The 20,408-nt window shown below is 50.0% G+C and overlaps 2 long non-coding RNA genes across 2 annotated transcripts; both read right to left on the reverse strand.

Annotated features, from left to right (window-relative positions):
* Positions 1–1,580: 1,580 nt before the first annotated feature.
* Positions 1,581–5,735, reverse strand: LOC142249456 (uncharacterized). Its single transcript, XR_012725055.1, has 4 exons — positions 5,633–5,735; positions 3,172–3,247; positions 2,072–2,119; positions 1,581–1,662 (listed from the first exon to the last, which is right to left on the reverse strand). It is a non-coding gene; the product is annotated as an uncharacterized LOC142249456 (long non-coding RNA).
* A 977-nt stretch (positions 5,736–6,712) lies between these two features.
* On the reverse strand, positions 6,713–16,082 carry LOC142249457 (uncharacterized). Its single transcript, XR_012725056.1, has 4 exons — positions 15,972–16,082; positions 13,512–13,587; positions 7,204–7,251; positions 6,713–6,794 (listed from the first exon to the last, which is right to left on the reverse strand). It is a non-coding gene; the product is annotated as an uncharacterized LOC142249457 (long non-coding RNA).
* Between the last annotated feature and the right edge of the window lie 4,326 nt (positions 16,083–20,408).

Genomic DNA, 20,408 nt, shown 5'->3' on the forward strand with positions numbered 1-20,408 from the left:
CCATAGATCCCACAGGCCAGCATCTGCGGGCACGGCTCCTTAGGCCACATCCAGCCGGGAGCGGACTCCTGAGTTTTATACTGGGAAAGTCCACCTTACACAACGGTGAAGGAAAAGGATAGAGACCACCAACCGGGTGGGGGATCCCGAACGCAACCGGCCGTGGCACTGGCCACCACCACCTTGGTTTACCAGAGACTTGTTTGTTTTACTAACAGTGAGTACACCAGCACCCTCTGCGGTCATCATTCCCCCTGCACCAGAGCCATCGGGTCCCGGGGCCACCATCCCTGCCCACGGAGGGGTTAACATCTTGCTGCACAACATCTTCCACTGGTGCCCTGTAACAGCAGCGGTGGTGTCCCAATTCACCATGCACGGTGGGTGGCGTCACAAATCTATTACGGCCTAGCCCGTACATCTACAGTACGTCCCCCATTTTATTCGGCGTGTCCGCGAGACCCCTGGGTCCGGAGACCCTTGAGCCACCACCCCTGAAGGTCCGGATCCGAGCAGCGGCGGCTGCTGGCACGGGGGCGGCACATATACAACCTCATATTTAATTGCTATACAGCAGGTCATCATTTGTTCTATATCTTGTAACTAGAGGTGAGCATACCGGAACTGTAAAGGTAGAAGTCTGTGTTTGGGCGCGGGACCTAAACAACCGATGTTCGGTACAAACCCCAAACTTTACAGTTTGAGTTCGCTCATCTAATTGTGACTTTCACTGTATAGCAGCATCCACACCACACAGGTTTCTCCACAATCAAACATCTCTGTGCTCAGCCACTCACTTTGAACTATTTTATCACTTGTATCCTGCATTTTCCTCCAGGTATTCCCACAGCAGGCTCTACTTCTAACTTTGACTTGTCTCTTAGCTGGTGGACATAGACTAAATGCAATATAGCGGTGAATCCAGACTAGAGTGAGACAAAACAATTACTAGAAAGTAGCAGCATAGATAATATTATATAGCACTAAGGAGCAGTGCAGCTGTGAATCCAGACTAGAGTGAGACAAAACACTTACTAGAAAGCTGCAGCATAGATTATAATATATAGCACTAAGGAGCAGTGTAGCTGTGAATCCAGACTAGAGTTAGACAAAACACTTACTAAAAAGCAGCAGCATAGATAATATTATATAGCACTAAGGAGCAGTGTATCTCTGAATCCAGACTATAGTGAGACAAAACACTTACTAAAAAGCAGCAGCATAGATGGTATTATATAGCACTAAGGAGCAGTTTAGCTGTGAATCCAGAGTAGAGCTGGGCTCAACTGCGGGTATGAGGGAGGTGCTTAAAGGGAAAATAGTTACAATAGTTAAATTAATCCCAAGCACACAATCAATTGCAACAGGGTAATGCAAAAAGTGATTTTTATTATAAGCAGAAAGAGAATGCCACTACCGAAAAAAGCAAAGACAGAGTCAAGGCAACGTTTCGGCCTTCACAAGGCCTTTATCAAGGACTTGCCTGTAAAGAAATAATAAAGATTATATACACACCAATGAGTGAACATAATGTACATATTTACATATTTACAAAGAGTATATATACAGACATACGTGTATCAAGAAGTGACGGGTATAGACGGATTAGACGTCAAATGGGTAAACCACAGGTAGGGCGTTCTGCTCTCAAAGCACAACTTGCTGGATGGAGAGAGGGATACAACAACAATAAGCACCATGAGAAGAATGGCAAGCAGAACGTACAGTAACGGCAAGTACGCGCTGGTACATAGCTCGATCAAATGGTGATGCCAGCAGGCAGTGAAATCATAAGATGAATACAATCCGTTCAGAACCATCGGAGATGGGTGACATAGTAGACAATGCAGGACATACTGTATTAGCAATACAGATATACGTGTAGCACTTATTACTGGACGGGCAGAACCAGGAGGAGGCTGTGGATTAAACAGTACACTTGCTATGTTAGTGGTCAGGCGCCTAAGAGTAACGCTAAATGTAGCATGTATAAACAATGCTAGCCATTGTCTGTAGATAAGCAGTATACAGTATAACAGCGCAGTAGACAGTATGAGGTTAAAAAACCTACCCAGAGTCAAGGAGGCATGAAAGGTGAGTGGGTGGATGGAGGAAGTGCCTATGGAAAGACAGGATACATTAGTATACATAGCCATACATGTGGAAACCAGGCAGGTAGAGGTGCGCATTATAGATAGTGTATTTACCTTACAGGGCACAAGGGCAGGGGGACAGGGTCCCAGGGGTGCAAGCAGCAGGCGTGTGGCAGTGGGGGTCTGTGCAACGGCAGCTATTTGTAGCCAGGGCATTACTTCCTGGTGTGAGTCATGGGGGCAGGAGCGCAGGTGCCCGGGACGTCAGTGATGACGTGGGCTTACTACTGCGCATGCGTCCGGCGTCAGTGGGGAGCAGGAGAGGTGCTGTTTGCAAGCACCTTAGTGCGCATGCGTGCAGGACGTCACGGAGGGGGCGGCAACCAGGGACAGGATCCCTGTCAGTGTGGGTCACTAGACTCGGCGCGCTTGTGTGCGTCGCGTCACAGGGGGGGGCGGGGTAAGGGGAGTAACAGGCTGTGAACGGGGGTATGGGTGTTTATGATGTCACATAGGGGGCCGGATGTGATAGAGAGGTTAAAGTACCTGTATGTGGTTATTGTGCTGGTATGTACCGGCTCATAAGAATCATGGAACCAGGATATGTGTAGTGGGGAAGCACATTATGAATGACTGTGTATATAATGTATGTGTGGTCTATGGGTGTGGAGTCAGTATATAGGATGTAAAAGGGAAGGTTATATATGACTATAAAGGGGGACTGGAAACATAAATGGGACGAGTATACAGCTATATATTGCTAATATGAGGCTGTTAGTGTATAGCTGATATAGATTGGCGAATACCGCTGGTATATAGCTGGAATGAACAATAAGCTGGGATGTGGCTGATATGTGGTGCTGATATATGAATGGAATAGGCAAAAAGTACTGTGGTAGAAGTGTATATATGTGGGATAATACAGAGAGGGTTGAAAGGAATGTAATGGTTTACTTGGGTGTAAAGGAGAGAAGTAGTATATGTATGATAATGTTGTGTGTTGGAGGGGAGGGGGAAGGGGGGGGGGGGGAAGAAATTATTGGAAAGGGAGGGAATGGTGATAGGGTAAGGATGCTACCTGGTGAAGAGGAGGTGCCAGTTGTGGAGAGGGTGCATGGGTGGGATCCGATCGGTGGAGCAGGTGATCAGTATCTCTAAAAGAAAAAAGAGAGAAAGGTTAAGAAAACGGTTATGTAAGCATCAAGTAAATACATAAAACATAATGCATGGCAATGGTCTACTCAGGTACACAGGCAGGGTTAATAATTCGTTTCATACTCTCTATTCATACCCCACGGCTCAAGGGTTTGTAAGGTATGTATCCAGTATGCCTCACGGTCCCGGAGAATTTGTACCCTATTGCCACCCCTTCTGGGTAGTGGGACATGTTCTAATATCTGAAACCTTAATTGGGAGACTGAGTGACCTCTGGCCGCAAAGTGAGCCGGAATGGGGAGTACAGTCAGGCCACACCTTATAGTCGATTTATGTTTACTAATGCGGTCTCGGATATGTTGGGTAGTTTCTCCAACATATCCGAGACCGCAGGGACATTTGATTAGGTAAACGACAAAATTCGTGTCACATGTATAGAAACCTCGGATGGGATATCGTTTACCGGTTCTGGGGTGTGTAACAAACTCCCCTCTGGTGACGTTAGAGCACTGTACACAATGGAGGCACGGGAATGTGCCCTTACGTGGCGTGGCCAAAAAGCTCTGTCTGTCCCGGTTTAGGGATGAACCTATGTCAGCCCGGACCAAAGTGTCTCTGATGTTGCGAGGACGTTTATGACAGATCAAAGGTGGAGATTGAAATTCCTCAATGTCCGGGTATGCGCTGCCGAGAATAGGCCAATGTTTTTTAATAACCTGGCTGAATGAAGGGGAGAAAGGGTGATACGTATTCACAAATGGTATGCGTTGTTTTTTGTTGGGTTCTGGGCTGTGTCTGGGGGAGGTATTGGATGCAATATGGTGTGGATAGTCCCTGGCTTGAAATTTACTGCTCATTTCTTGATGTCTAAGTGTGCGCGTTGTGGGATTGGAGACGATCCTTTCAACTCTACAATGTTGGGAGATGGGCAGAGAATTCTTGGTATGTTTCGGGTGACAACTACTGTAGAGAAGAAGACTGTTTTTATCTGTGGGTTTTGAGTATATGTCGGTGGCTAGTTTACTGTTGGGGTCCCGGATGACAAGGGTGTCAAGGAAGTTGATGGAATCGTGATCGTAGTGGAGGGTAAAAGAGATATTGGGAGAGATGGTATTGATGTCATTGAAGAAACTAGTGAGTGTTTCTTCACCACCGGTCCAGATGAAGAATATGTCATCTATATAGCGTTTCCAAATGGGGATGTTGATGGGAAAGGAGGGATGTGGATAAACAAAATCTTCCTCAAATTTAGCCATATATATGTTTGCATATGGAGGTGCTACGTTCGAACCCATTGCGGTCCCTTTCCGCTGCATGTAGAACGTATCTTCAAATAGGAAGAAGTTATTTTCCAAGACCACCCTGAGGGTGTCCAGGCAAAATCGCTTTTTCAGATGGTCGAAGTCGGTATGTGTATTGAGAAACCACTCAATCGCCAGGAGACCTCCTTGATGGTCGATGCTGGTGTACAAGCTGGTCACATCCATGGTGACCAGGAGATCGTTATTGGTGATTCGGTTGATACTGGATATGGTTTCCAGAAAGTGAGTGGTGTCCTTGAGGTAAGAGGGGATTTTCGGGATAAGCGGTGTGAGTATTTTTTCCAGGGTACGGGCAAGTGGAGACAAAATGGAATCAGTGGAGGCGACGATTGGACGGCCGGGGGGGGGAGGTGATATTTTTATGTATTTTGGGGAGAGTGTAAAATACGGGTGTGATGGGATGGTTGTTGATGAGGAAACTGGAGAGTTTGCTATCAATCGTGGCATTGCTGGTGTAGAGGTCGACCAAATTTTTGATGGTAGAGCGGATGGTTGCAGTGGGGTCCCGTGGAATAGGGGTATAGGTTGTGAGGTCACTGAGTTGGCTCTTAATTTCAGATACGTAATAAGATTTATCAAGGACCACGATGGCACCCCCTTTGTCGGCAGGTTTTATAACCAGCTGAGGATTGTTTTTAAGTGCGAGGAGGGCCTTAGATTCCTCATTTGTCATGTTATGACGGAGGTGTAGCTGTCCATGTCCTATGTTGGTTTTAATCTTATCAATGTCACGTGTGACTAGTGATATGTACGTCTCTACTGGATGGTAGCGCCTGGGTGGTTGAAAGGTGCTTGGATTGGAGAGGCCTAATTCACGTAATGACAGAGAGGTTGTCGGACAAGAGTCCGATATGGGAACTGCGGGGTTGGAGCCTGGAGCATCATGAGGGGTGGCAAAATGGGCCTTTAGCCGAAGATTCCTGAAGAATCTATTCAGTTCTTGCTCCAGGGTGAAGGTGTTGAGTGGGGGCGTGGGGCAAAAGCTGAGCCCCTTTTGTAGGACCCGGGTTTCTGTGGGTGTAAGGGTGAGCGAGGAGATATTATACACGATATTCTCCCTACCTGGGACCGTGTGTTGATCCTGTGCGGGGGAGCCCTGTTTCTTGCCCCTCCTGGTTTGCCTCTTGTCTGGGGACCGGTACCTAAAAAAGAAGAAGGGTTGGGACCGGAGAAACTCTGGTCGCTGTCCGAGCTGTATGTGCTTGCGTAATTCCCTCGATAGGAGGGCCTTCGTTCCGATGGAAATAAGGAGGTGCGCCACTTGTAAACTCGATTTCTCAAGTAGTCGTCTTGATCTCGAATAAATTTCGAACGTTTTCGGGTTTGTAGAGTCTGTTGGAACTCCGTGATGGACTCTTGGTTCTTAGTTTTCAGGGAGGAGAAGTCGGCAGCAGGGAGAGTCTGGGACAGCTGTTCCTCGATGGTCTTAATGCTAGCATCAACAGTGGCAATCTCTTTCTGCAGGTAATCAAGTGTCAATATGATAATATCGAGAGAACACTTATTGAGGATACCCTCGAATTGATCGCAGTATGCGGGATTATCAGCAAAGAGAGTTGGCCTTAGAGGGACTCTAAGTCCTCTGGGGATGCGTTGAGCCCGGTGATACTCCGCGAGGGTCACTGCGTGGAGTTCAAGCGACGTGTGTCGCTTCAACTCTTTGAGATAATCCCTGGTGCGGAGCTCCTCCGTGGGTACAGTGAGAAAACGATTAGTTGCGGATATCCCAGCCAGGACAGTCGCCGCTTGATCGTTACTGTACGAAAGTGTTGGGAGAGACATTAAGGGTGCTGTGCAGGAGCACCAGCATAAAATAGTAGGCTGAGTTCAGAGTAGAGCTGGGCTCAACTGCGGGTATGAGGGAGGTGCTTAAAGGGAAAATAGTTACAATAGTTAAATTAATCCCAAGCACACAATCAATTGCAACAGGGTAATGCAAAAAGTGATTTTTATTATAAGCAGAAAGAGAATGCCACTACCGAAAAAAGCAAAGACAGAGTCAAGCCAACGTTTCGGCCTTCACAAGGCCTTTATCAAGGACTTGCCTGTAAAGAAATAATAAAGATTATATACACACCAATGAGTGAACATAATGTACATATTTACATATTTACAAAGAGTATATATACAGACATACGTGTATCAAGAAGTGACGGGTATAGACGGATTAGACGTCAAATGGGTAAACCACAGGTAGGGCGTTCTGCTCTCAAAGCACAACTTGCTGGATGGAGAGAGGGATACAACAACAATAAGCACCATGAGAAGAATGGCAAGCAGAACGTACAGTAACGGCAAGTACGCGCTGGTACATAGCTCGATCAAATGGTGATGCCAGCAGGCAGTGAAATCATAAGATGAATACAATCCGTTCAGAACCATCGGAGATGGGTGACATAGTAGACAATGCAGGACATACTGTATTAGCAATACAGATATACGTGTAGCACTTATTACTGGACGGGCAGAACCAGGAGGAGGCAGTGGATTAAACAGTACACTTGCTATGTTAGTGGTCAGGCGCCTAAGAGTAACGCTAAATGTAGCATGTATAAACAATGCTAGCCATTGTCTGTAGATAAGCAGTATACAGTATAACAACGCAGTAGACAGTATGAGGTTAAAAAACCTACCCAGAGTCAAGGAGGCATGAAAGGTGAGTGGGTGGATGGAGGAAGTGCCTATGGAAAGACAGGAGATGTGAAGCCCCTCCAGTGTTGTGTCGGTGCATTACCTTCAGGGACTCCACTCAGCTGGATCTTGTCACAGGTAGGAAATCTTCTATCTAGGATTGTCGTGACGCCACTCTCAGAATTGCGGTCAGTGGGGACCGCCACTGCAGATTAAGGGATGCCTGGGGCTGATGGTGGGTGCAGTCAGTTGTAATAGCCTCCTGAGAGTGAGGCAAGCCCCAGGGCCCTGTATGGGTGTGTAGAACCACAAGGCGCAGAATAACTCCACACAAGCAGGATGTCTTTCAGGGGTTTTACTCACAGTTGATGGCAGGGTGAGTAACCCGGGCGTAGCTGGGATGAACCAGGCTGGAACCAGGTGTCCTTCGGGCTGACTGATGAGGGTGACTACCGACTCGCCTTCCTTAGCCCTTTGCGTTTTGGGGTAACCCCGACTTTTAGTCCCTATGGGGGTCACCCAGGGAAGTTGCTGAAGCCTCTCTCCCCTTCGGTTTGTCCGTTTGCTTGTAGCCTGGGCCAGGACACTCCAGCTGCTTGCCTCCTGTGAACTATGGGCCCTAACTGTGGCGACGTGGCTGCGGACTTTGTAGTGTGATCTTGGGGGTGTAAAGTACCCCCTCAAGCAGGTTTGGCAAGGAAAGTTGGATCTATCCCTGCACTGGGACCTACTACCCGTTTGGGCCTGGTACTCCCTAGCAGTCTCCTTACTTCCCACTCCGTGCTCTCTCTTTAGCTGAAGATGGATTTCGGGTAGCACTCCTAGGTGACCGTTCTCCCCCGTCGGTAGCCACTGCGCGGGCGCTGTTAGACTGCAACAGCCCCAGGGGTCTGCTCCTCTCTGAGCTCCCTGGACTCTGCACTAAACCGGCTCACTGCTCCTCCTCTCCTGTTCTTGCCTACGCCACCTAGCAACCAGGCTCTCTTACCACACCCCTTGAGTGGAGATGGAGGCTTTTGGCCCCCTCCACTATTCCAGTGGAGGTGAAGGATTTTCCCCCTCCTGGGATCCCCAGGGGTCCTCTCAAAGGTACATGTGTGAGACCTGATCACTATGCGCCTGTGTAGTCACACCTCGGTCAGCCTTCTGGATTACCTGTATTGTACTGTCCCCAGCATGGGTGCAGTACTCAGTGGTGCCTGACCAGGTCAGGGGCGCCACATTCCCCCTTAGTTATCACCAGCACGTCCTCGGGCTGCAAGACAACATTTTAAAATGCATAAAACATTAAAACATGGTAAAACATTTTTAAAACCACCAGGTACCATACATCACCACCCTCCACCCACAAGTCCGTTAACCCACCCTAAACCCTTTCAGGAGGCAGGTCACCGGTCCTGTTGGTAACCAGGTCTGGGCCATCCGTTTCCCCAGACCTTTCCTCCAATCTGCCTCTCCCGTTGGCCGCGCCTTCAGCCACTTCTGGCAGGATGTAGAGGTGGCTTTCATGGTCTGGTGGTTTCAGGGTATACCTGGCCTGGTGGAGCCGCGCCTTCAGCCTCTTCTGGCAGGATGTAGAGGCGGCCTCCACAGTTGGTGCTGACCAGATACCCTCTTTGTGGTGGAGAGCCAGGCCCCATAAACAGGCATGCTCTCTGGTTGCAGGTGAGCCAAGGCCCCATAATGGACGTGCTCCCTGGTTGCAGACGAGCCAAGCCCCTAAACAGGCTGGCTCTGGTGGTGGTGCCTCTGGTGTAACTATTTACACTGCGAGAGTTTGTGGCTATAGCCAGTTCATAGCCTTAAGGTTCATTTCTCACATTAGTTTATGTGGGCACATCTCTTAAACAGTAACGTTGCAAAACTTTTCAAAACTTGTCAAACTGGTAACTTCTGTACTTTACTTTTCTTGCTTTACATGGATTCCTCCTCACCAGGGCTTGGGCCTGTAGGGCTGCGGCACCTGTTGCTTCCTTGACCTCTTTCATCGTCCGTGGTGGTCTCATCAGTAGGTTCCTTATCTGTTCTTTCTCTATCTCTGTCTTTCCTTTCTTCTTCTGTGTCTGTTTCTTTTTCTTTAGGACATGGTGTAACATCGAGTGCATACCAGCCTCTTTCTCCTTGATGCATTGTAAATTGCACTGTGTCTCCCATCCTTAGGTTTCTTCCAGGATGTCCTCTGGGCAAATGGGCTCTAACGTCTCTTCTGTTGACAAAAATGCCTTCTTTCATACCAGGTGCTACTATGAAGCCGTATCCTGATTTTAGGCTGAAATCTTCCACTACTCCTCGACAAAGGGGTCCTCTGACCTGGGCTTTGGCTCTTCTCAGGAACCGTTTCTCCTCCAAGTCTCTGGTCGTTATTTCATCTTTCTGCTCTGGGGACTGCGGTGCAGGGAAAGACTGGGTTCTGCTACGGCGCCGTGTCTTGCGGACTGGATTCTGCGGGGTACAGCTTACAAGCTCCCAGGTGAGGCTTTTGGGCAGATCTTCTTCAGCGGAAGGTATCGGGTCTTCTTCGTCCCAGCGGGAGTATGGCAACATCTCTGGCTCGGGGTACGAATCCACTGCTGATGGCTCCGGAGTCAGCTCCTCAGCCTTCTGTCCTCCTCTCCCCCTTAGTTCTTCTGAACACTCCTGTCGTGGCAGTGCTGGGGATGGACTTTCATCAGCAGGCCCGGGCGGCGGACTCTTTGGCATGTTTGCTGCAGGAGTCGCCTTGGGGGTGTGCGGAGGGAGCAGATACCGGTCCACCATCTCCTGTGGGAACTTGGCCTCCAGGTCAGCCTTCAGTCTCCAGTATTCGGGGTCCTCCCCCAGCGTAGACTTCCTAGCAGGGACCTCCTTGGACTGGGGAGCGGTGTCTGCTCTGGCCTTGCGGGCCGGGGTAAACAGAGGTACATACTTGTCTTGGCGGGCCGCGCCCTGCATGGCGGCGGCCTGGTCTTGGCGGGCCGCGCCTGGCATGGCGGCGGCCTGGTCTTGGCGGGCCGCGCCTGGCATGGCGGCGGCCTGGATCAGCGTCGCTGTTGCAGCTGGCGTCTTAGCGGGCATCGCTACTGTGGCCGGTTCTTGGCGGGCCGGGCAGGGCATCGCTGTGGCGGCCTGGATCGGCGTCGCTGTCGCGGCCTGGATTGGCGTCGCAGCTGCGATGGGATCTTTGCAGGCTGGGCTGGGCGTTGCTGCAGCGATCTGGGCTTGGCGGGCCGCACCTGGCGTGGCTGCGGCCTGGTTCAGCACCTCACTTGCGGCGCGGACGAGCGTTGCTGCTGCGGTGGGGTCTCGGCGGGCCGGGCCTAGCATGGCGGCGGCCTGGGTCAGCGTCACACCTGCGGCGCGGATGAGGGTCGCGGTGGCAGCCGGTTCTTTACGGGCCGAGCAGGGCATCGCTGCGGCGGCCTGGGCTTGGCGGGCCGCACCTGGAGTGGCTGCGGCCTGGCTCAGCGTCGCCGCGCCGGGCGCCTCTTCAGGGACCGCGGGCGTGGCAGCAGGGGTCGGGGCATCCGGGCTGGCAGGGGCAACACTGGACTCACCCATCGGTAGCATCATCGGGGTCTGAGTCGTCACCGCCCGGTCTGGCACTCGGCGCGCGGCTCTCCCCTCATAGGCCTGAACCGCCGCAGCCATCTCCAGCAGCTCCATGCGTTCCTCTCTGATCTGCTCCACGACCCGGGTCTCCAGTCGGTCGCAGAACTGGGCAAGCTCCCGATACCACCAGGCAGCGGAGCCTGGCTCTGGGTCTCTGCGTTCAGACGCCATTTCCTCTTCGCCTTCTTCTGCACGATTTCCCAGCAGCGGACTCGTCGCTGCCTCCAGTAGCAGGCTCTTCAGTTTCTGCTCTGCCTCTTCCAGCAGCAGGCTTCTGGCTCCCTTTCTGTCCCGACGTCTCTGAACGCCTCCGCTCTCATCACTTGCGAGGTCAGGACTCTGCAGGGGATCTCTGGGTAGCCACACCTCTTCGTGGGCGGTAACTTCTCCCAGCGCGGGCTGCTGTTGTTTTTCAGCGCGCTTTTCATGGTGGCAATATGGCGGCGCTTCCAATTTTCCAAGCGGACCGCCCAGGCACATGGTCACCTGTCTGGACAGGTCTAGTCCTTATCCTGTTCGTGACGCCAGATGTGAAGCCCCACAAGTGCAGTGTCGGTGCATTACCTTCAGGGACTCCACGCAGCTGGATCCTGTCACCGGTAGGAAATCTTCTATTTGTCGTGACGCCACTCTCAGAATTGCGGTCAGTGGGGACCGCCACTGCAAGTTAGGGGTGCCTGGGGCTGATGGTAGGTGCAGTCAGGTGTCGTAGCCTCCTGAGAGTGAGGCGAGCCCCAGGGTCCTGTGTAGATGTGTAGAACCACAAGGCGCAGAATAACTCCACACAAGCAGGATGTCTTTCAGGGGTTTTACTCACAGTTGATGGCAGGGTGAGTAACCCGGGCGTAGCTGGGATGAACCAGGCTGGAACCAGGTGTCCTTCGGGCTGACTGATGAGGGTGACTACCGACTCGCCTTCCTTAGCCCTTTGCGTTTTGGGGTAACCCCGACTTTTAGTCCTTATGGGGGTCACCCAGGGAAGTTGCTGAAGCCTCTCTCCCCTTCGGTTTGTCCGTTTGCTTGTAGCCTGGGCCAGGACACTCCAGCTGCTTGCCTCCTGTGAACTATGGGCCCTAACTGTGGCGACGTGGCTGCGGACTTTGTAGTGTGATCTTGGGGGTGTAAAGTACCCCCTCAAGCAGGTTTGGCAAGGAAAGTTGGATCTATCCCTGCACTGGGACCTACTACCCGGTTGGGCCTGGTACTCCCTAGCAGTCTCCTTACTTCCCACTCCGTGCTCTCTCTTTAGCTGAAGATGGATTTCGGGTAGCACTCCTAGGTGACCGTTCTCCCCCGTCGGTAGCCACTGCGCGGGCGCTGTTAGACTGCAACAGCCCCAGGGGTCTGCTCCTCTCTGAGCTCCCTGGACTCTGCACTAAACCGGCTCACTGCTCCTCCTCTCCTGTTCTTGCCTACGCCACCTAGCAACCAGGCTCTCTTACCACACCCCTTGAGTGGAGATGGAGGCTTTTGGCCCCCTCCACTATTCCAGTGGAGGTGAAGGCTTTTCCCCCTCCTGGGATCCCCAAGGGTCCTCTCAAAGGTACATGTGTGAGACCTGATCACTATGCGCCTGTGTAGTCACACCTCGGTCAGCCTTCTGGATTACCTGTATTGTACTGTCCCCAGCATGGGTGCAGTACTCAGTGGTGCCTGACCAGGTCAGGGGCGCCACAGATACATTAGTATACATAGCCATACATGTGGAAACCAGGCAGGTAGAGGTGCGCATTATAGATAGTGTATTTACCTTACAGGGCACAAGGGCAGGGGGACAGGGTCCCAGGGGTGCAAGCAGCAGGCGTGTGGCAGTGGGGGTCTGTGCAACGGCAGCTATTTGTAGCCAGGGCATTACTTCCTGGTGTGAGTCATGGGGGCAGGAGCGCAGGTGTCCGTGACGTCAGTGATGACGTGGGCTTACTACTGCGCATGCGTCCGGCGTCAGTGGGGAGCAGGAGAGGTGCTGTTTGCAAGCACCTTAGTGCGCATGCGTGCAGGACGTCACGGAGGGGGCGGCAACCAGGGACAGGATCCCTGTCAGTGTGGGTCACTAGACTCGGCGCGCTTGTGTGCGTCGCGTCACAGGGGGGGCGGGGTAAGGGGAGTAACAGGCTGTGAACGGGGGTATGGGTGTTTATGATGTCACATAGGGGGCCGGATGTGATAGAGAGGTTAAAGTACCTGTATGTGGTTATTGTGCTGGTATGTACCGGCTCATAAGAATCATGGAACCAGGATATGTGTAGTGGGGAAGCACATTATGAATGACTGTGTATATAATGTATGTGTGGTCTATGGGTGTGGAGTCAGTATATAGGATGTAAAAGGGAAGGTTATATATGACTATAAAGGGGGACTGGAAACATAAATGGGACGAGTATACAGCTATATATTGCTAATATGAGGCTGTTAGTGTATAGCTGATATAGATTGGCGAATACCGCTGGTATATAGCTGGAATGAACAATAAGCTGGGATGTGGCTGATATGTGGTGCTGATATATGAATGGAATAGGCAAAAAGTACTGTGGTAGAAGTGTATATATGTGGGATAATACAGAGAGGGTTGAAAGGAATGTAATGGTTTACTTGGGTGTAAAGGAGAGAAGTAGTATATGTATGATAATGTTGTGTGTTGGAGGGGAGGGGGAAGGGGGGGGGGGGGGGGGGAGGGAAGAAATTATTGGAAAGGGAGGGAATGGTGATAGGGTAAGGATGCTACCTGGTGAAGAGGAGGTGCCAGTTGTGGAGAGGGTGCATGGGTGGGATCCGATCGGTGGAGCAGGTGATCAGTATCTCTAAAAGAAAAAAGAGAGAAAGGTTAAGAAAACGGTTATGTAAGCATCAAATAAATACATAAAACATAATGCATGGCAATGGTCTACTCAGGTACACAGGCAGGGTTAATAATTCGTTTCATACTCTCTATTCATACCCCACGGCTCAAGGGTTTGTAAGGTATGTATCCAGTATGCCTCACGGTCCCGGAGAATTTGTACCCTATTGCCACCCCTTCTGGGTAGTGGGACATGTTCTAATATCTGAAACCTTAATTGGGAGACTGAGTGACCTCTGGCCGCAAAGTGAGCCGGAATGGGGAGTACAGTCAGGCCACACCTTATAGTCGATTTATGTTTACTAATGCGGTCTCGGATATGTTGGGTAGTTTCTCCAACATATCCGAGACCGCAGGGACATTTGATTAGGTAAACGACAAAATTCGTGTCACATGTATAGAAACCTCGGATGGGATATCGTTTACCGGTTCTGGGGTGTGTAACAAACTCCCCTCTGGTGACGTTAGAGCACTGTACACAATGGAGGCACGGGAATGTGCCCTTACGTGGCGTGGCCAAAAAGCTCTGTCTGTCCCGGTTTAGGGATGAACCTATGTCAGCCCGGACCAAAGTGTCTCTGATGTTGCGAGGACGTTTATGACAGATCAAAGGTGGAGATTGAAATTCCTCAATGTCCGGGTATGCGCTGCCGAGAATAGGCCAATGTTTTTTAATAACCTGGCTGAATGAAGGGGAGAAAGGGTGATACGTATTCACAAATGGTATGCGTTGTTTTTTGTTGGGTTCTGGGCTGTGTCTGGGGGAGGTATTGGATGCAATATGGTGTGGATAGTCCCTGGCTTGAAATTTACTGCTCATTTCTTGATGTCTAAGTGTGCGCGTTGTGGGATTGGAGACGATCCTTTCAACTCTACAATGTTGGGAGATGGGCAGAGAATTCTTGGTATGTTTCGGGTGACAACTACTGTAGAGAAGAAGACTGTTTTTATCTGTGGGTTTTGAGTATATGTCGGTGGCTAGTTTACTGTTGGGGTCCCGGATGACAAGGGTGTCAAGGAAGTTGATGGAATCGTGATCGTAGTGGAGGGTAAAAGAGATATTGGGAGAGATGGTATTGATGTCATTGAAGAAACTAGTGAGTGTTTCTTCACCACCGGTCCAGATGAAGAATATGTCATCTATATAGCGTTTCCAAATGGGGATGTTGATGGGAAAGGAGGGATGTGGATAAACAAAATCTTCCTCAAATTTAGCCATATATATGTTTGCATATGGAGGTGCTACGTTCGAACCCATTGCGGTCCCTTTCCGCTGCATGTAGAACGTATCTTCAAATAGGAAGAAGTTATTTTCCAAGACCACCCTGAGGGTGTCCAGGCAAAATCGCTTTTTCAGATGGTCGAAGTCGGTATGTGTATTGAGAAACCACTCAATCGCCAGGAGACCTCCTTGATGGTCGATGCTGGTGTACAAGCTGGTCACATCCATGGTGACCAGGAGATCGTTATTGGTGATTCGGTTGATACTGGATATGGTTTCCAGAAAGTGAGTGGTGTCCTTGAGGTAAGAGGGGATTTTCGGGATAAGCGGTGTGAGTATTTTTTCCAGGGTACGGGCAAGTGGAGACAAAATGGAATCAGTGGAGGCGACGATTGGACGGCCGGGGGGGGAGGTGATATTTTTATGTATTTTGGGGAGAGTGTAAAATACGGGTGTGATGGGATGGTTGTTGATGAGGAAACTGGAGAGTTTGCTATCAATCGTGGCGTTGCTGGTGTAGAGGTCGACCAAATTTTTGATGGTAGAGCGGATGGTTGCAGTGGGGTCCCGTGGAATAGGGGTATAGGTTGTGAGGTCACTGAGTTGGCTCTTAATTTCAGATACGTAATAAGATTTATCAAGGACCACGATGGCACCCCCTTTGTCGGCAGGTTTTATAACCAGCTGAGGATTGTTTTTAAGTGCGAGGAGGGCCTTAGATTCCTCATTTGTCATGTTATGACGGAGGTGTAGCTGTCCATGTCCTATGTTGGTTTTAATCTTATCAATGTCACGTGTGACTAGTGATATGTACGTCTCTACTGGATGGTAGCGCCTGGGTGGTTGAAAGGTGCTTGGATTGGAGAGGCCTAATTCACGTAATGACAGAGAGGTTGTCGGACAAGAGTCCGATATGGGAACTGCGGGGTTGGAGCCTGGAGCATCATGAGGGGTGGCAAAATGGGCCTTTAGCCGAAGATTCCTGAAGAATCTATTCAGTTCTTGCTCCAGGGTGAAGGTGTTGAGTGGGGGCGTGGGGCAAAAGCTGAGCCCCTTTTGTAGGACCCGGGTTTCTGTGGGTGTAAGGGTGAGCGAGGAGATATTATACACGATATTCTCCCTACCTGGGACCGTGTGTTGATCCTGTGCGGGGGAGCCCTGTTTCTTGCCCCTCCTGGTTTGCCTCTTGTCTGGGGACCGGTACCTAAAAAAGAAGAAGGGTTGGGACCGGAGAAACTCTGGTCGCTGTCCGAGCTGTACGTGCTTGCGTAATTCCCTCGATAGGAGGGCCTTCGTTCCGATGGAAATAAGGAGGTGCGCCATTTGTAAACTCGATTTCTCAAGTAGTCGTCTTGATCTCGAATAAATTTCGAACGTTTTCGGGTTTGTAGAGTCTGTTGGAACTCCGTGATGGACTCTTGGTTCTTAGTTTTCAGGGAGGAGAAGTCGGCAGCAGGGAGAGTCTGGGACAGCTGTTCCTCGATGGTCTTAATGCTAGCATCAACAGTGGCAATCTCTTTCTGCAGGTAATCAAGTGTCAATATGATAATATCGAGAGAACACTTATTGAGGATACCCTCGAATTGATCGCAGTATGCGGGATTATCAGCAAAGAGAGTTGGCCTTAGAGGGACTCTAAGTCCTCTGGGGATGCGTTGAGCCCGGTGATACTCCGCGAGGGTCACTGCGTGGAGTTCAAGCGACGTGTGTCGCTTCAACTCTTTGAGATAATCCCTGGTGCGGAGCTCCTCCGTGGGTACAGTGAGAAAACGATTAGTTGCGGATATCCCAGCCAGGACAGTCGCCGCTTGATCGTTACTGTACGAAAGTGTTGGGAGAGACATTAAGGGTGCTGTGCAGGAGCACCAGCATAAAATAGTAGGCTGAGTTCAGAGTAGAGCTGGGCTCAACTGCGGGTATGAGGGAGGTGCTTAAAGGGAAAATAGTTACAATAGTTAAATTAATCCCAAGCACACAATCAATTGCAACAGGGTAATGCAAAAAGTGATTTTTATTATAAGCAGAAAGAGAATGCCACTACCGAAAAAAGCAAAGACAGAGTCAAGCCAACGTTTCGGCCTTCACAAGGCCTTTATCAAGGACTTGCCTGTAAAGAAATAATAAAGATTATATACACACCAATGAGTGAACATAATGTACATATTTACATATTTACAAAGAGTATATATACAGACATACGTGTATCAAGAAGTGACGGGTATAGACGGATTAGACGTCAAATGGGTAAACCACAGGTAGGGCGTTCTGCTCTCAAAGCACAACTTGCTGGATGGAGAGAGGGATACAACAACAATAAGCACCATGAGAAGAATGGCAAGCAGAACGTACAGTAACGGCAAGTACGCGCTGGTACATAGCTCGATCAAATGGTGATGCCAGCAGGCAGTGAAATCATAAGATGAATACAATCCGTTCAGAACCATCGGAGATGGGTGACATAGTAGACAATGCAGGACATACTGTATTAGCAATACAGATATACGTGTAGCACTTATTACTGGACGGGCAGAACCAGGAGGAGGCTGTGGATTAAACAGTACACTTGCTATGTTAGTGGTCAGGCGCCTAAGAGTAACGCTAAATGTAGCATGTATAAACAATGCTAGCCATTGTCTGTAGATAAGCAGTATACAGTATAACAGCGCAGTAGACAGTATGAGGTTAAAAAACCTACCCAGAGTCAAGGAGGCATGAAAGGTGAGTGGGTGGATGGAGGAAGTGCCTATGGAAAGACAGGATACATTAGTATACATAGCCATACATGTGGAAACCATGATTCTTATGAGCCGGTACATACCAGCATGATAACCACATACAGGTACTTTAACCTCTCTATCACATCCGGCCCCCTATGTGACATCATAAACACCCATACCCCCGTTCACAGCCTGTTACTCCCCTTACCCCGCCCCCCCTGTGACGCGACGCACACAAGCGCGCCGAGTCTAGTGACCCACACTGACAGGGATCCTGTCCCTGGTTGCCGCCCCCTCCGTGACGTCCTGCACGCATGCGCACTAAGGTGCTTGCAAACAGCACCTCTCCTGCTCCCCACTGACGCCGGACGCATGCGCAGTAGTAAGCCCACGTCATCACTGACGTCACGGGCACCTGCGCTCCTGCCCCCATGACTCACACCAGGAAGTAATGCCCTGGCTACAAATAGCTGCCGTTGCACAGACCCCCACTGCCACACGCCTGCTGCTTGCACCCCTGGGACCCTGTCCCCCTGCCCTTGTGCCCTGTAAGGTAAATACACTATCTATAATGCGCACCTCTACCTGCCTGGTTTCCACATGTATGGCTATGTATACTAATGTATCCTGTCTTTCCATAGGCACTTCCTCCATCCACCCACTCACCTTTCATGCCTCCTTGACTCTGGGTAGGTTTTTTAACCTCATACTGTCTACTGCGCTGTTATACTGTATACTGCTTATCTTCAGACAATGGCTAGCATTGTTTATACATGCTACATTTAGCGTTACTCTTAAGGCCCCGTCACACTAAGCAACATCGCTAGCAACATCGCTGGTAACGAACAACTTTTGTGACGTTGCTAGCGATGTTGCTGTGTGTGACATCCAGCAACAACCTGGCCCCTGCTGTGAGGTCGTTGGTTGTTGCTGAATGTCCTGGGCCATTTTTTAGTTGTTGCTGTCCTGCTGTGAAGCACAGATCGCTGTGTGTGACAGCGAGACAGCAACAACTAATGTGCAGTGAGCAGGGAGCCAGCTTCTGCTGAGGCTGGTAACCAATGTAAACATCGGGTAACCAAGAAGCCCTGTCCTTGGTTACCCGATATTTACCTTTGATACCAGCCTCCACCGCTCTCACTGCCAGTGCCGGCTCCTGCTCTGTGCACATGTAGCTGCAGCACACATCAGGTAATTAACCCGATGTGTGCTGTAACTAGGAGAGCAAGGAGCCAGCACTAAGCAGTGTGCGCTGCTCCCTGCTCTGTGCACATTTAGCTGCAGCACACATCAGGCAATTAACCCGATGTGTGCTGTAACTAGGAGAGCAGGGAGCCAGCGCTAAGCATTGTGCGCTGCTCCCTGCTCTGTGCACATTTAGCTGCAGCACACATCGGGTTAATTAACCTGATGTGTGCTGTAACTAGGAGACTGGGGGCTGGTCACTGGTTGCTGGTGAGCTCACCAGCAACTCGTGTAGCCATGCTCCAGCGATCCCTGCCAGGTCAGGTTGCTGGTGGGATCGCTGGAGCGTCGCAGTGTGACAGCTCACCAGCAACCTCCTAGCAACTTACCAGCGATCCCTATCGTTGTTGGGATCGCTGGTAAGTTGCTTAGTGTGACTGGACCTTTAGGCGCCTGACCACTAACATAGCAAGTGTACTGTTTAATCCACTGCCTCCTCCTGGTTCTGCCCGTCCAGTAATAAGTGCTACACGTATATCTGTATTGCTAATACAGTATGTCCTGCATTGTCTACTATGTCACCCATCTCCGATGGTTCTGAACGGATTGTATTCATCTTATGATTTCACTGCCTGCTGGCATCACCATTTGATCGAGCTATGTACCAGCGCGTACTTGCCGTTACTGTACGTTCTGCTTGCCATTCTTCTCATGGTGCTTATTGTTGTTGTATCCCTCTCTCCATCCAGCAAGTTGTGCTTTGAGAGCAGAACGCCCTACCTGTGGTTTACCCATTTGACGTCTAATCCGTCTATACCCGTCACTTCTTGATACACGTATGTCTGTATATATACTCTTTGTAAATATGTAAATATGTACATTATGTTCACTCATTGGTGTGTATATAATCTTTATTATTTCTTTACAGGCAAGTCCTTGATAAAGGCCTTGTGAAGGCCGAAACGTTGGCTTGACTCTGTCTTTGCTTTTTTCGGTAGTGGCATTCTCTTTCTGCTTATAATAAAAATCACTTTTTGCATTACCCTGTTGCAATTGATTGTGTGCTTGGGATTAATTTAACTATTGTAACTATTTTCCCTTTAAGCACCTCCCTCATACCCGCAGTTGAGCCCAGCTCTACTCTGAACTCAGCCTACTATTTTATGCTGGTGCTCCTGCACAGCACCCTTAATGTCTCTCCCAACACTTTCGTACAGTAACGATCAAGCGGCGACTGTCCTGGCTGGGATATCCGCAACTAATCGTTTTCTCACTGTACCCACGGAGGAGCTCCGCACCAGGGATTATCTCAAAGAGTTGAAGCGACACACGTCGCTTGAACTCCACGCAGTGACCCTCGCGGAGTATCACCGGGCTCAACGCATCCCCAGAGGACTTAGAGTCCCTCTAAGGCCAACTCTCTTTGCTGATAATCCCGCATACTGCGATCAATTCGAGGGTATCCTCAATAAGTGTTCTCTCGATATTATCATATTGACACTTGATTACCTGCAGAAAGAGATTGCCACTGTTGATGCTAGCATTAAGACCATCGAGGAACAGCTGTCCCAGACTCTCCCTGCTGCCGACTTCTCCTCCCTGAAAACTAAGAACCAAGAGTCCATCACGGAGTTCCAACAGACTCTACAAACCCGAAAA

This window comes from Anomaloglossus baeobatrachus, chromosome 8 (assembly GCF_048569485.1).
Source record: "Anomaloglossus baeobatrachus isolate aAnoBae1 chromosome 8, aAnoBae1.hap1, whole genome shotgun sequence".
In the NCBI taxonomy this organism is placed as follows: domain Eukaryota; kingdom Metazoa; phylum Chordata; class Amphibia; order Anura; family Aromobatidae; genus Anomaloglossus; species Anomaloglossus baeobatrachus.